This window comes from Rhinolophus sinicus, linkage group LG14 (assembly GCF_036562045.2).
Source record: "Rhinolophus sinicus isolate RSC01 linkage group LG14, ASM3656204v1, whole genome shotgun sequence".
Classification (NCBI taxonomy): domain Eukaryota; kingdom Metazoa; phylum Chordata; class Mammalia; order Chiroptera; family Rhinolophidae; genus Rhinolophus; species Rhinolophus sinicus.
Window position 1 is genome coordinate 44,135,067 of NC_133763.1, and position 16,283 is coordinate 44,151,349.

Here is a 16,283-nt window from a genome sequence, read left to right on the forward strand (position 1 = left end):
AATGGCACTTTTTTTCTTGCTGTTTGAACAAGGGGCCCCACCCTGGTTGATGTTAACAGGCTGGATCTGATGGAGGGGCTGAATGCTGAAGGGAGAAACACAAGACAGGGATGAGAGCAAGGCTGGATAAACAGGCAGGGTGATTGTACAAGTGAAATTGTCCTGTGAGTTAAAAAGCCCATAAAATGCTCTGAGGACATTTTTTCTAATTGACTCCCCGCCACCCACAGGCTTGAAGAGCTATGTATTTATGACCCCCCCCAAAAAAATTTGAAATACAACTAAAATGTCTTACATTGCTTTAGCACCACAATATTTTTTTCTTTGTAGTTTGTTAATTTTTTAATATCAGCATGACCATAAAATAAAAAAAAGACAAGGTTAGACTGATAGTTCTGGTGGGTCAATAGGTGAAGTTCCGTGTTACCCCTGGAGGCTCAGCCTAGGGCCCATTCCTCCAAACCTTTCAACAATTTCAGACTACCTGGTTCTCCGTTTTAAATTTCTTGCAGCTTAAAATAGCTAGAGTGGTTTGTTTCTTGGGCAGACCCTGACTGATAAACCAGTTTGAGAGCATAGGCCAGAGGGGGCAGTGTCAGAGACTCAAGATAATGAAAACAGCAGTGCTGCACGAGAGACTAGAGCTGCTGACTGCTGTGAGTTTCTCTCTCCTACCAACCAAATCCCTCTCTGATCAATTAAGCCCATTTAGTACTTTACTATCCTCTGTAGAAAACCAGAAGAGCTAGACATCGGGCTCCATTTCAGACAACAGGGAATTACCGCTGGCAAGAGCTGCGTCTCAGCCTGGCCTGGCTGTGTCTGGCATGTGATGGTGGGACTCCCGCTCACATGGTGGTGGAAAGGTCCTCCCAAAGAGCCTTCCAGTTTTGTCAGAAGCCAGAGTTAAGTTGGGTGACATAGCTAGGCCACACCTCCCATCCATGCAAGATTTATTTCCTGAGGCAAAAGTACCTAGGAGACCAAAAGCCTCCTGCCTTGTTCCTTGAAGCTAATTTCCCTTTGGCTGACACTGTGAAGCAAAATGTATTAATACCTGTGATGGGTGATAAGCCTTCAATAAATAATGCTGGTTGTTCTAATGTACCTGGCATGAAATATTCAGAGCTATTAATGCGTTTCAGTTTAAGTAGTTACCAGGGCTTTCGTCCAAATCAGTGGTGAGCTTAGCTTCTATCCTCTTTTATTGCACAGATCAGATGGAGAGTACAGGCTGAGAGTTCCAGGAAAAGGCATCAAGTGGCTGACCCTGTGGAGAAGGTGGGGAGCCATGTGGCACAGGAAGATGTGGTTCGGGGCATGGCCAGGGTCCTCGCTTGGGGCCCAGGACTCCTGTCCCTAGCCTGGCACTGGCTACACCGAAGGACTCATCTGGTCACGGGAAGCCAGATCAGATCATTGTAGGACGTCTTCCCCAGTGCTTGAGTGTAAGCATTTAAAATGCTCCCAGTCCCTTGAGGCTGTATAGGGGACATGGGAGAGTGGGGGGATCTGTACGACCAGACAGATGGGGAGTTGGACTCCCCAAGCATTAGGACTTGTACAAGAAGCTTTGGGCAGCTGGAGGTTTGAGAAGGCTAAGCTCAGCCTGTCAACATAGAGATGGTTGACAGGTCTATAAATCATGTTTGCTCAGAAGCGTGGTCCTGATTGGCAGGTGGTGAGTGTGGGAAAAATCCAAAGGGTGAGCTGACAGAAGTGAGTCACTCTGGATCTAGTGGCTCAGCTATACTTCCCAGATTCTTTTGTTAATTTTTAGGACATTAAATTAGAGGTAAAGAATTGTTGGTGTTGGTGTGGGGAGCCTCCAGACAGATAACTGAATTGCCTAAGCTCCCCTATCACCAGTCTTCTCACACCCTTCTCAGATCTCTGAAGTTTCCCACCCTGTCCTGCCCTGGGTGAAATCCATCACAAACCTAAGCCACAGGGACTTGAAAGGAAGGGCAGGGTTTCATAGTTCTACTAGGGCTTCCGGGTCTCCCCACTGCCCGACCAGAGAGGGGTGTGGGGAGAGGAGGCTTCAGAGACTCTCCTCTCTGAGCTCTACTCTCTGAATCCCAGCCGAAAGCCTCAGTATTTTCTCCCTATTCCTAGGAAATGCTGACCTCCCCTCACTCTTGCCTCTCCTCCCATTCTTCCATTAGCTTAGGTTGCTCTGGTGCTCCGTGGGTCTCTTACAGTGCCTCTTCCCAGCAGCTCCATTCTGATCTCAATGCCAATAGACCCATCTTTTCCCAGGATGGAGGCTCTCTCAGCTGACAACTGCCTTCCCTACTCTTCGCTTTCCCCAAGCTCTTCTTAGGTGGGAGAGAGCCCTGCTTGGGCTGGCCTTGGGCAGTAGGCAAGCACCTCAGTGTGTGCGCCAGTGATACAGGGAGCGGCTCACAACTGCAAACCTGTCCTTCCACGCTCGGCTTTGGCACGCTGGGGCCAGAACTGAAAACCACATTTCTGCTTGGCTATCCAGCACCCTGCCAGGGTCTGCCGATAGGCGTCGCCAGAGGTAGAGTGGAAGGCTGGAGGAGGAAGGAGGGGCACACTTTTCCTTTGCTTCCGGACTGTCAACGTCATCTAGCCCTGCTTCTTCACACCAGCGGAGGCAGTTCACTCCAGTGAGCAGCAGTTGGTTCCAACGGGCCGTTGTTCCCCCTCCGTCTTCTAAATGTTGGATGCCCCAGGCCCGGGTCCAGTGGTGCATGCCCGTCACTTCTCCGTGGACACATTCTCCCTAAATGATTTCAGCCAGTTTATGGATTTAAGTGCCATATATATATTCCAATGACTCTCAAATCTATATCCCTCGTACTGAGCCTTCGCTAAACTCCATATTTGAAATGTTAGACATTTGGGTCTATAATAGGCATCTTCAATGGGACAGGGCCAAACATAATTTTCATTTCTTCTCTTCCACACCTCTCCATTTTTCGTCTTCATGTCAATAAATGCTACCCCCATCCATCTAGCTGCTCAAGACCCCAAATCCCTGGTCATCTTAGACTCTTCTTTTCCCCTCACAACTCCCTCTTTTCTATCCAATCCATCAGCAAGTCTAACATGACCACTCTTCACCGTCTTCACGGCGTCACCCTAGTCTAGGCAACCATCAGCTCAGGAAAACTAGGAAAACTCTTTCAGTAAGGCTGCTAGAATACTCTGTTACAGAGTCTCAGAGCACAATGGCTTTTCTCCCTGAACTGAAGGAAACTTGGGATGACAGATTTGTTGGAGGTGAAACCAGAATTATGGGATGGAGGAGCAGGACGGGGACACTCAGAAGGAACGGGATGGAAGGGAACTAAAAACAGGAAGTTGTCCTTTTTGATGACCTCAAATCCTCTGCCTTGTAAGGGTCATATGCTCCCCCTCATTACCTGTGACTAACTGGCATTGTGTGCCGTACTGGGGCGATAGGCTGTAATTACCCGTAATGATTTCATGGGGTGCCGCCCGGGTAGGATTCCAGACATTTCAAGATAATGGCTTTCCCCCCTGCCCCCTTTTTTTATTGTGAGTGTTGGTTCCCTGCATGGGTTGAAAGGTGCTTATTAATGCAAGTGCCTTTGATAATTAGGTTGGTCCTGGCTTCATTAAACAGATAAGCTTCCTGCTTCTGGGTCCAGACAAGAAAAGTAACCAAAAAACTGGATTCTTCTTTAAATTAGTCTGAGATGCAGAGAAAGCAGGGGTTCCTTCCCTCTCGTGCTCCTGGGTTGAGCTGAGGGAAGCAGGAGGCAGGAGGCAGGTACCCGCAGGGCCACTGGAAGAGGCTTTTCTCCCATTCATGCCACCCACAGACTGAGCCTACATTTTCTTATTTGTTATTTGGGGCTCAGAACCAGAGAGTGTCAAAGCTAGATGGAACCTCAGCTATGATGCCTGCTCCTTTATCCTGTAGAGAAGATACAGTTACGGAGTCCCAGAGAGAGGATGGAACTTGTGTAAGATCACACAGCTTAGTTATGCCAAAGCAGTGTCTGCAATGAGCTGTGGCCTCCGTAAAAGCCTAGCTCTGAGGTCCAGGGACCGTGTGTGGACCCTTCTGCATTCGTGCAGTCACTGGGGTGGGTGGGTGCCTTATGAGCCCATGGGTCAGGCCTGGGCAGTTGTGGACATGAGGGGACAGCGCCATCTAGCTGCACCCAGGGCCAGAGCAACAACAGGGCCCTAGAGCCCTCTTGGTCACACAGGCGGGCGACATCCAGGGAGTCCCTGTGCACTGGCTAATTCTTTAGCAGACCAGTGGCCTGTCCTGCCATACAGGGGATGACATAACTTCAGCTTAATTGGTCTCCAGCTTGGGGACCTACGCTGCTGTAAGAGGGCTTACTAGAAGCACCTGGAAATGCCTGACGTGAGCCATCAGGTGACTGTCCTACTGTGTGTCTGTGCTCCTTTGTCCAGGCGGCCATGCAGAACTTAAGATGTGGGCCAAGCGTGGGTCCTGAGCACTGCTCAGGGCGCTGGGAGCCAGGGCCTGCCCACATTCTCGCTCTGGACCTGTTCTGTCCCCAGGGCTGGCACAGGGTCACCTCCCAGCCTGGCGCAGGACTGGCACCCACTTAGAGCTGCCATCTGTGGTGGTGGCTGGCAGGAGCTGATGAGCATGAGAAGAGCCTTCTAGCAGCCTGAGCTGTGCAGGTACCAAGCCCCGTCACCATGAGTGTTCAAGCCGGGGCCCCATTAGCCAGGTCAGACACTAAACATGTTGCTGTATTGGGAGGGAAACTGGGCTAGAGGCCTTCTGAGGTTCCTTTAATTTGATGACTGTCACGCGGGCAGCCTGCGGGGTCTCTGCTTCCGCTCCCCACATAAGAATGCAGGATGTGGCTAGGCCAAAAAGGAACACCCACGGAGCCATAGGTAGGGGAGTCATACCACTATATTCTTGCTGGAGGCTGGATTCACACAACCTGCAACCTGCTGTCCGCTTTGCTGCCAACCGACCGACTCGACTCGACTCCCCAACGTAGCTGCAGCAGTTATGTTAGTGGCCAAAGGCTCAATGGTACAGCTAACAGCCAACTAGCCACAGCTGACGGCCATCTACTACCCGAGCCAGCACCTTTCCACGTGAGGCCGAGAGCCTGGAAACTGCTTTTTGGGGCTCTGTCCCTACAATGACCCTATAAAATGTACATTTTTCACACTTTAATTTAAATCTCCGTCACAAGGTGAGATGCTCAAGAAGCAAACTCTGAGAGGGAGATGAGTGCGTAGAGCATGTGTCGGGGGCTCGCTTGGAATCAGCACCTGTGGAAGAGGGGGGACGGCAGAGGACTGGCCAGGGGCAGGGCGTCTGCACTAGTCTGCACAACCGCCTGGCCAATGCTGATGGGAGCACAGAAGCTGGAATGACCTCAGAGTTCACCCAAAGTGAGGTGAGAATGCTGGGCCTTTGTACCCCAAGTTGACTGTCACTGGGTACAGGCTAGCCTGGGTTGGGGGAGGGTAGTGTGAGCTAGGGCAATCTGGAAGGGGCAGGTCGCTGAGGCTGTGTGCTGGCAGCAATCCCAGTGCCAGGGAGTGTGTCCTGGAGGGGTGCCTGGGCTGCATCGTGTCACAGCATCTACCACTATTCCTGGGGTGATATTTTAGGCAACAGTGAGCCAGGCAAGAAAGATGGATGTGCGGCAGTGGACCCTGTCCTGTGTTTCTGAATCCCCGCACTGGACCAGCTTCTGGAGGGCTGATGGCCAGAGTCCTGGGGGGAATGGTCTCCCCGGCCCCCACTCCTCTTCCCTGTCTCCTCTGAGAGGGCAGGTAGTGGGAAGAGACTGCTCAGGGATCAGAGGCCCTCACTTTAATGGCCAACAATCAGATCCTAGAGAACAGCTCATTCCCATTACCACATGTCGGGCCCTAATTAAAATTTAAACTCATATTTCCTTTTGTCTTTTAAAAATTTCCATGGTAGGTAATTTTCCTATCTGTGGTTAAGCAATTAATTAATACTCTGTTAATGATGATGGGGGCCAGAACATTGTGCTTTACTTGGAGGTTTGTTTCTTCTATTCCACTTTCTGAAAGAAGTGGCTTAAGTAGATGTGGGAGAGGCAGGGGAAGAAAGGAAAGTATAGTGAGCTTTTAAGAAGGGCAGCCTGGAGGCGAGGCTGCAGGGCCGGCCTCGCCCACACGAGGGCGCCCCACACTGCTATATCCAGCCTGGGGGGAGGCTGGAATGGAGGGAAGATGGGGAGGCTTTCAGGTGGGGTTGAGTAGGGAGGGGAGCGTCCTGTCTGCCCACAGACCAGCCTCTCTCTCCAGGTTTCTTGTGTGGTCCGGCCCCGATGCTCAGTGTGAAGTCACTGTGGCAACTGGAGACAGAGCAGGCTTTCAGGCCCTGAGGAGTTCGTGCATGTGTCTGTCGGGGCTGCCTGCCTCCGAGTGGTGTGTGTTGGGACTCGCAGTGTGGTTTGTGTGTGTGTGTGTTGGGGGTGGCAGCTATGGTAGGAGTGGGGGCCAGGCAGCTGGGAATCTCTCTCAGCTGTGCATACCCATGGCCAGATGACCCTTTCTGCTCAGGGGAGGAGAGATGGCCAGAGAGAAATTGTTCCCAGTTTTTCCATTCTGCCTCTTCTCCCCTCATTTTCTGTCCCAGCTGTAGAGCTTCTATAGTCATCCAGGAAAATCTTTTTCCTTAGGTGTGCCTACGAGAATCCTCCCTGGTTGCTGGTACATTGTCTTTGCTTATAAATATTGGAGAATTGAATTACACGCAGGCTGTAAAGTTGATGGAGGGGTGGTGGCAGGGGCTTTCTAATAGAACTCTGTCCAGAGGCCGGAGACTGTGTGTGGGCACCACCCAGGCTGAGTGCCCAGAGTTACAAGTTGTCCTCACCCTACCAGGTGTGTTTTCCTGCCCCTTCCCCCCAAGACGCCTAGGGCCCACTCTCTGCCCTCACAGTCTCTGAGCTCCCCAGGCTCTTAGGGACACACACTTACTCACCACTGTATGCTCCCCGGGAGTCTCATCCCTTCTCCAGGGAAGGGCTCTGTCTTGTTCGCTGTCGTATCTCCCAGAGCCCAGCCCGGTACTGGCACATGGCAGTCGTGGAGCCATAACCGCTGTGACGTTCACGGGAGCCAGGTCACTGAGCACATGCCATGTGCCAGGACCTGTGACAGTTAGTCCTCGTGGGGCTGAGTGGCACCCAGGACCCATTCCCACCTGTGTCCTGTCCTTTGGAGGCAGAACGCTAAAACTACACTTCCCAAACCTTCGAGAGTGCTGGGTGCAGGTCGCGTCCAAGGCTTGGACTTTCCCGTGGGATTTGGAAGGTGGAAGGGAGCCAGGGGCCACCTTCCCGCTGCTTTGGCTGCTCCCTTCTGGCAGGAGGTAGGGTCACGCAGACGTCTGTCTTCTCCTGCAGCGGGGTCCAATGTGCATCCCCAGCCCTGGTTGCAGCAGTGGAGGCCCTGCCTGCCCCCTGGGTCACAGCCATGTCAGCGTATCCGGGAACTCTGTAGTGACAGTGGCGACCTCCAGATGCCCACCTTCCTTTCCTGCCCAGGCCGAGGAAGCAGGTGTTCTAGAGACTCGGCCTTACCTCCTCCCCTCCCCCATCCACCACTCCAACCATCCCAGTAAACACCTAATCTTCTAGATCAAATCACTTTTGTTCAAATATCTCAAGTGGTTCCTGTTCCTGTACTGAACTCTGGCTGGTACAACTATCATTACCCTTATTGTACAGATGAGGAAACTGAGGCACAGCCACACAGCCAATGAGTGGCAGAGCCAGACATGGAGCCCAGGTCTCTCTGAGCCCAGAGCCCATGACCCCTCTTGCCTCGGGAATATGTGTGACGTGTGCCAGGTGTGGGAGGAGGCTCAGCGGGCCTTCAGGCCGTGGGCTGGGCTGACCCCACGGCAGGTCCTGAGCAGGTTCCCGAGGTGTCTGCCCCTTCCTGAGAAGCACAAGCAGCTCAGGTGCCTGGCGACTGCCCCAGAGGCTGGGGCTGAGCCAGATGGGACACGTGGGGCAGGAGGCCGCTGAGGCAGCCCAGCTGTCTGGCTACCACGTCAGTAGCTTCCATGGCTGGACCCGAGTTTGCCAGGCCAGGTCGGCAGTGTTTGGAGAAACACTTCAGTGATCAGTGCAGAGTCAAAAAGAGGCAGATGGTGGGGTGGCAGTGTCACCAGGCCCGTGGGTCAGGAGGCCAACGTGGGTGGCACCAGCTTGGTGAACTAACTGTGGTGTGGTCTTGCCAGTGTCTCAGGGTGGTATGGAGCCTGGGAGCCTGACGGACCTGATCATTCACTCACCTGAGGGTACCCACCGTGTCACCAAGTGGTGAGTTCCTGCGGGAGAGCACCAGTCATCTGGTACTGCAATGGCCTTCCTGCATGCGGAGTGTTCTCTGTCTTGGTTGACAGAAGTAGGCTTGGGGGAGGTGAGCAAGTGCTGGGGGGTGGGGAGAAAAGTCAACCCAAAGTAGTTGGTTGATGTTTAAATGACACCGGTCTTCCGGTCTTCGTTGACTACACCTGAGGGCACCGAGCAGGGCGGAATGTGTGCCAGCCCCCTCCCCCTGGGGAGATCCAGCTCTTCAGTCTTCACTCATTCATTCATTATTTTATATATTCAATATACCACACCCTTAAAAAATTTTTTTGCAATTACAGTTGACATTCAATATTACTTTATATTAGTTTCAAATGTACAGCATAGAGGTTAGACATTTATATACCTTATTAAATGATCCCCCAAATAGTCTGGCACCCATCTGACACCACACATTGTAACTACAATATTACTGACTATATTCCCTATGCTGTACTTTACATCCCAGTGACTGTTTTGTAACTGCCAATTTGTACTTCTTAATCCCTTCACCTTTTTCACCCAGCCTCCCAGCCCCCCTCCCATCTGGCAACCATCAGTTTATTTTCTGTATCTATGAGTCTGTTTCTGTTTTGTTTGTTCATTTATTTTGTTTTTTAGATTCCACACATATTAGTGAGATCATATGGTATTTGTCTTTCTCTGTCTGACTTATTTCACTTAGCGTAACACCCTCTAGGTCCATCCATGTTGTTGCAAATGCAACATACCACACCCTTGACTGCACACCAGAGATAGAATCTTCAGATACTCAAAGTCCCTGCTTTATGGAACTTACATTCCAAGAAAATAAATAGCCCTGTCAGGAGCTCTCAGCTGAGCTCAGAGAGAGCGAGTTGAGCTGTCAGGCGTCAGAGTGGCCAGTTACAGCAACCAGCCATAAATGAGTTAAGCCTTTAACCGCTTACTGGGACGGTGTAAGCATGAGGCTAAAACTGACTTCCCTGTTCCATTTTCTGGATGGTCAGGTGGATTAGCAGGTGTAGGGGCCCCGGGCAAAAGGCTCCAGCAGTTTGATGGGCACTGAGGTGGAGGAAAGTTGAGGGGGAAGGGCCAGGAGTGGGAAGAGGGGACCCTGAGCGAGAGTGGGGAAAAGTGCTTTCAGGGTTCCCGCTCCCCTGTGGGGGGAAGAGCCTGGGGAGTACGTGGGGGAGTTTTGGGATAAAGCCTGGGAATGAAGGCACTGGGGTGGGGATGTAAATATGAGAAAGGGCAAGAGGCAGTTTCATTGTATCCATGTTTGCAATCTTATTTCAGCATTGTTTTTCATTGAATATATTTAGTTTCTTGAATTTTCCTTTGAATTAGATTTACCATTCTGCTAATTTCTTCATTGAATTCTATTACTCTTTGTCACATACTTGTTATATACCGTGTTTCCCCGAAAATAAGACCAGGTCTTATATTAAGTTTTGCTCTGAAAGACGCATTAGGGCGTATTTTCAGGGGATGTCTTATTTTTTGATGTACGACAATCCACATTTATTCAAATAGAGTTATGTCATCTTCTTCTGGAACATCGTCATAATGTACTAAATGCGTCCGTCTGGCTGATGATCTTAACTGGGGCTTATTTTCGGGGTAGGTCTTATTTTCGGGGAAACATGGTATTTGTATGACAGTCACGTTTTAACTTCTTAATGGCTACACTTTGAGGATGGACTGGAATTGATGTGTGCCACCTGAGGCTGCGGGGGCCCTTCGAAGGCCGTTTCAGGACTCCTGATGAGGCAGTGTAAGGGCCTGACCCCAGGCTGTAGTGTGGAGCGAGGGGAGGAGGAGCTGGGCCAGGAGAGACTGCTCAGCCTAGGGAAGTGATGAAAAGTACGCAGGAAGGAGTTTAGGAGCTTTGGAGGCTTCTGCGCAGAAAACAAGCCCCCGCAGGCCCTCGTCTTCCTTCGCTGTGCTTATCTGAGAAAGTGCATCGTGCTTAGACATTGACCAGGTTCTAGGACTGGGGTCACAGTTACTAAGCCTCCAGTGTGAAAAGCGTTCAGCATTATAGTCAGGAAAGCACTCAGGCCCCTTTCTTGTTTTGTAAAAGAAAAAAGTGGGAGAGGGAGGGCACCGTGAATAAAAGATAGCAACAAGAGGAAAACACCCCAGCGTGAATTTAATTACAAGACTAGATTGTCAACACGCCAGCTACTTAATCCCAGCCCGCTTCTCCGCTGGGCTTCCTCATGGCTGCTGGCCACTTCCTCCTGGGAGCCAGCCAGAGCCAGCGCCGTGAGTGCCAGTGCTGAGTGCGAGCTCTTCTCATTCTTGAAACAGCAAAGCATACTGGGAAAGTAAGTCCACAAGTGTAGAAATCACACTATGAATTCCGGTGCTGAGGAAAAGAACTGTAAATGACATTGTGAATTTGTTGGGGACTGGGAATCCTCTTAACTCTTTTTGGCATCTGTGCCTGAGTGATTGGCTTGGCCAGTATTCACCACTCAGGATGACCCAGGATTCAGCCTCTTCCAGTCTCGGATGGCTCAACTGCATGTTTCCAGCTCCCATCACTAGCTAGTCCTGACCTGGGGGTCAGCTGTCTCTCATTTGCCCTCATACCCCACATCTGACAATAGAATAGCTCTGATTGGTCCTCCGCTCCACTCTCCCAGCCACCACACCTTACATCAGGTCACCACCACCCCTGCGTTAGTGCAAGAGCCTCCAAATTAGTTTCCTGACCTTCCACCTTTCTGTCTCCCCTTTTCAGATTCCACATTGCAGCCCAGGTGATCTTCTGGAAGTAAAAGCTGGTCATTTTGCTCCTTTTCTTAAAATTCTTCTATGGCTCCAGATACAGCACCCTCAGACAATGGAGTACTTGAGGTTCTTCAAAGTGCCGGGCTCTCTCACCTTCTGCCTCTTGCACATTTGGGTTTCTTGTGCCTAGACTGGCTCTCCCATCACTTGACTAGCTGCTGTTTGTCTTTTAGGTCTCACTTTTCCTGAACTGCCGGGGTAGGTTTGGCATCTCTGCTATGTGCATCCATGGGACCCTAGTCTTGCCTCTACCATAATGCCCACATAGTGGTCTAACTTGCCTGTCTCTTCCCACTCAACGAAGCGTATCTATTGTGTTCAATGATATACTTCTATTATCTAGAATGGGTTCGGGTAGATAGTAGGCAATTATATTTGTAAAATTAACAGACCGGCCGGTAGCTCAGGTGGTTGGAGCTCTGTGCTCCCAATGCCGAGGTTGCTGGTTCGATTCCTATTGGCACCAACTTATTGGGGCCGGCCCGGTGGCTCAGGTGGTTAGAGCTCCATGTTCCCAACTCCGAAGGCTGACGGTTCAATTCCCACATGGGCCAGTGGGCTCTCAACCACAAGGTTGCCAGCTCAATTCCTCGACTCCCGCAAGGGATGGTGGGCAGTTCCCCCTGCAACTAAGATTGAACACGGCACCTTGAGCTGAGCTGCCGCTGAGCTCCCGGATGGCTCAGTTGGTTGGAGTGCGTCCCCTCAACCACAAGGTTGCCGGTTCGACTCCCGGAAGATTTGGTGGGCTGTGCCCCCTGCAACTAGAAAACAGCAACTGGACCTGGAGCTGAGCTGCGCCCTCCACAACTAAGACTGAAAGGACAACAACTTGAAGCTGAATGGCACCCTCCACAACTAAGATTGAAAGGACAACAACTTGACTTGGAAAAGAAAAAGTCCTGGAAGTACACACTGTTCCCCAACAAAGTCCTGTTCCCCTTCCCCAATAAAATCTTTTAAAAAAAAATTTAAATGAAGCCCCATTTCATTGATGAAGAGATGCTTAAAGTTGTCAATGGTAGAGCTCATAGCCAAATCCAAGTGATTCTGGTTCCAAAACACATGTACAGATCCTTTTTCAAAAAGGAGGGATAAAAATTCTATGGAACAGAATTGATGAACTATGTGCACTGTACTGCTACTTACATATGTGCATATGATAGGAATACTAAACAAAACCACAGCAAATGAGCATTATAATTTATGTAATTTATAATTAATTATAAATTAATGCCATAAAATCATCTGATCTATATTTGTGTAAACCCATTATTTAAATATTGAGTATGCTTCTATATTCTTCACTAGCCCGCACAATTAAATCCATACCATTTGGTATCTGCATTGATTTTAATCAAATACAAAGTGTACTTTCCTTTTGAAACGATGGTCAACAATATCCAGAAAATGCTTTATTTTATTTAGCTTGCCAATTAAAAGCAAATACAAGATAGGAAAAGTTCTCCTACAGACCTAGTTATCCCCAATAAAATGTACACGTGAACACCGATATCTAAGACATACTATAATCTCATTGAAACACACACATGAAGACAATGCCATCACAAAAAGCAGGAACCTGGGAAAACTTTTCAGATTGCTTCTGTTTGTCCAGAAGGATTTGAGATCTCAACAGTGTTCTCTGAGACGCTCTGGCTGTGCCCCAAGCTTCCCTAGGGCCTTCTGGCTAGAGAAACAGGACTGAGATATGACCAGGGCTATCAAGTTCCACTAGGACAGCCCTGTTTGTAGGAGCTCAGACACAATCAAATTGCTTCAAGTCCTCTAAAGTGATTTGGGGCTAATGCCCCGGACATTTCCTAACATTTAGAACTTTCCAAGTAGTTGCTCTAGCCCAGAGGTTGAGGAAATCAAACCTGAACAGGAGGGTACCATTGTTCTATCTAGGGCCTGATAACAATTACAGATTCATCTCCTTCAGAGATTTCCCCCAATTATTTTGACTGTTCATCAGAATGAGTAATATAATGCCATGAAATTATTAGAAATACAATTTTCCACCATTCCCACTGATTGGTGGAAAAGACAAGGATAAGTAAAAGTCCTTGACAGAAAACAGACCACATTGTCCATTTCCCCAGCAGAAGAGATATGATTGGTATAGGAGCCATTTCAAAGTTTCCCCAATGCCACTGGGCCCTGATCTCCCACAGCATAAGTCATCCTTGGTCTCTGTTGACATTGGTTGGTTCTGATACAGGAACTTGGTCCTAGCTTGGTTTCTGATTTTTTTTTTTTTTAAGATTTTATTGGGGAAGGGGAACAGGGCTTTACTGGGGAACAGTGTGTACTTCCAGGACTTTTTTTTTTCCAAGTCAAGTTGTTGTCCTTTCAATCTTAGTTGTGGAGGGTGCCGTTCAGCTTCAAGTTGTTGTCCTTTCAGTCTTAGTTATGGAGGGCGCAGCTCAGCTCCAGGTCCAGCTGCCGTTGCCAGTTGCAGGGGGCACAACCCACCATCCCTTGCGTGAGTCGCACCTGCAACCTTGTGGTTGAGAGGACATACTCCAACCAACTGAGCCATCTGGGAGGCAGCTCAGTTCAAGGTGCCGTGTTCAATCTTAGTTGCAGGGGGCGGAGCCCACCAGCCCTTGTGGGACTCCAGGAGTTGAATTGGCAACTTTGTGGTTGAGAGCCCACTGGCCCATGTGGGAATCGAACTGGCAGCCTTTGGAGTTAGAAACACGGAGCTCCAACTGCCTGAGCCAACGGGCCGGCCCTTAAAAAGTTTTTCAATGCTGACAACGAAGTCCTAAAATAATTGTCATTAATATAAAAATCAATTCCTTTATGATGCACTTAATTTCAACAATCCATTGCATTTTCCTACAAAAAAAAAGACAATAGTTAATATTGTCTGCTTCCCCCCTACAGCCCACACCCCCGTTTTCTACATGACAAACTACACACATCAGCATGGTGCAGTCACAGCAGAAGGGGGTAAACATGTGCATTTCTAATTTGCAGAGCTGAGAGACCCCCAGTCTGAAGGTCATGGACTTCTAGACCTCTAGACAGTTACTGTAATTGGCGTGCTAAAGACCTGCATCTTAGAATGGGTTGTGAAGGACAAAGGTTGGGGCTAATTTAAGTACTACAGGCGTGTGTTGCTTAATGACTGGGATTGTTCTGGGAAATGCGATGTTAGGCGATTTCAGCCTCGTGCAAACATCACGGAGCGCACTCACACAAACCGACATGGTACAGCCTCCTGCACACGCAGGCTGTATGGCACAGCCTATTGCTCCTAGGCTACAAATCTGTACAGCATGTTACTGCACTGAATGCTGTAGGCAATTGTAACACAATGGTAAGTATTTGTGTATCTAAACGTAGAAAAGGTATAGCAAAAATACCAAGATAAAGTGTGTGTGTGACCTGCGTTGGGGGTCAAGGGGGAGAGCTACGTATGGAGGGAGGCACTTTTAATGGGAGAGTTGACGGGAGGGAGGGATGGGGAGCGGGGAGAGGAGAGGAGAGAAAGGGAGAGCAGAGACCCAGATAGAAAAAGCTTGAAAAATAATAAAAGGGAGAGGGGGAGGAGAGAAATGGAGAAAAAGAGTGAGAGCCAGAGCCAACTGAGATCAAGAGAAACGGAGGGAAATGAAGTGAGTCTGTGCGTACCAGTGAGTCTGCGCGTGTGCAGGGAGGGCATGGGCAGGTGGGGGCGGGCTTCCCTCCCCTGCCAACTCGGGCCCCAGCCTCAGGCAGGTGTGTGGTGGGTAGGCCGCATGCTGAGCCTCTTCTGTTTAAACCACCCAGAGCTAGCACTAAATTCAACATTATAGTCGGATTCAGCCTTTTGTTTCCACATTGCAAACAAACTTTTTTTCTCATAATCCACTGCAATCTTAGGGGACCACGGGGTATATACAAGTCCTCCCTGATCTGAACTTTGCTATGCCGAGCCTGACTATAATGTAACTGATGTGGCCGGCTCCACAAAAAAAGGGGACTCCACTGGTCACCGTAATTACCCAAAAAGTTGCTCAAGACACACTGTTCCATTTATGTGTCATGGGAACTACAAAAAAATAATCACTACCTTAACGAAACGTACCATCTGTGACAGGAGAGGAGGTACACAAAAATAACACAACTACCGTAAAGGTTCACATAACAGAATAATTCGATGGAGAACAGGAACCGATAGGGTTTGAGGAGAAAAGGGAATGTCTGCAGGCAGAGCGAAGTCACGGAGAATCAAGATGAGGGGAGAATTCAGTTTGTCAGGATGAATTCAAGGAAGAGGAACAAAAGTAGTTTCCAGTTTAGAAGGTTACAGACGGCACGACACCACGCAGAAACCTAACACATTCCCCACCGCAAATCACCTCCCGCTGGAGCGCGGCTTGGCCGAGAGAGTCTGGAGGCAGGAGGTTCATCAACCTAATTTGACTTTACAGCCCAGGTCATTGTTCTTCCAGATCCAAAGCATTCCGGGTGGGAATGAAGCGGTTTCCCCCAGGTCCCCACGACTCCATTCCTGTCCTCGAGCCATGGCCGGGACACCTGCCCGCACCGTCTCCACCGGCTGTTCCTGCTGTGCGGCCACGATGCCCCTGCCAGGCCGCCTGCCTTCCCCGGAGACTCTGCCCCCCTGTGGACGCCCCCGCGCCGCCGAGGCAGCCAGGGCATCACGGATCCGTGCAGAGCGCCGCCGGCCGTTCCCCACCTGACGCTGATCCCGGGATAGGGGCGCGGAGCCTGTGCGTGACCTGGCGGCGCGGAGGGCGCTCCTGTCGGCACCACGTCGCACCGACGCCGCGAGCGCGCGCCAGACGCCGTCCCGGGGGCGCCGCCGCGGCTTTATAACCGGCGGGGGCGGAGCATGCGCACAGGGGCGGAGTCGGCCGTCGGGGCCCCGCGCCCCGCGCCCCGCGAAGAAGGCGCTCGGACGTGTCGCTTCTCCTCACGGCCGCGCTCGCCGACTCCCGCGACTTCGCGGCGACCTACGTGCGCGCGGAACCCCGACGTCGGCCTCACCCTCGGTTCCTGACGGAGGAAAGGGAAACGCCGCCAAGGACGGGTGAGGCGCGCCCCCAGGGGCCTGACTCAGATGTGGGGGCGATGGGCGCGCGGAGGAGCCGGGAGGCGACTGGAGTGGCGGGACTGGGCTGGCTTTGAACGGAC

At 50.6% G+C, this 16,283-nt stretch overlaps 1 long non-coding RNA gene across 1 annotated transcript; it reads right to left on the bottom strand.

Moving 5' to 3' along the window:
* Positions 1-12,524: 12,524 nt before the first annotated feature.
* Positions 12,525-15,942, bottom strand: LOC141568454 (uncharacterized). Its single transcript, XR_012491583.1, has 2 exons — positions 15,485-15,942; positions 12,525-13,976 (listed from the first exon to the last, which is right to left on the bottom strand). It is a non-coding gene; the product is annotated as an uncharacterized LOC141568454 (long non-coding RNA).
* Between the last annotated feature and the right edge of the window lie 341 nt (positions 15,943-16,283).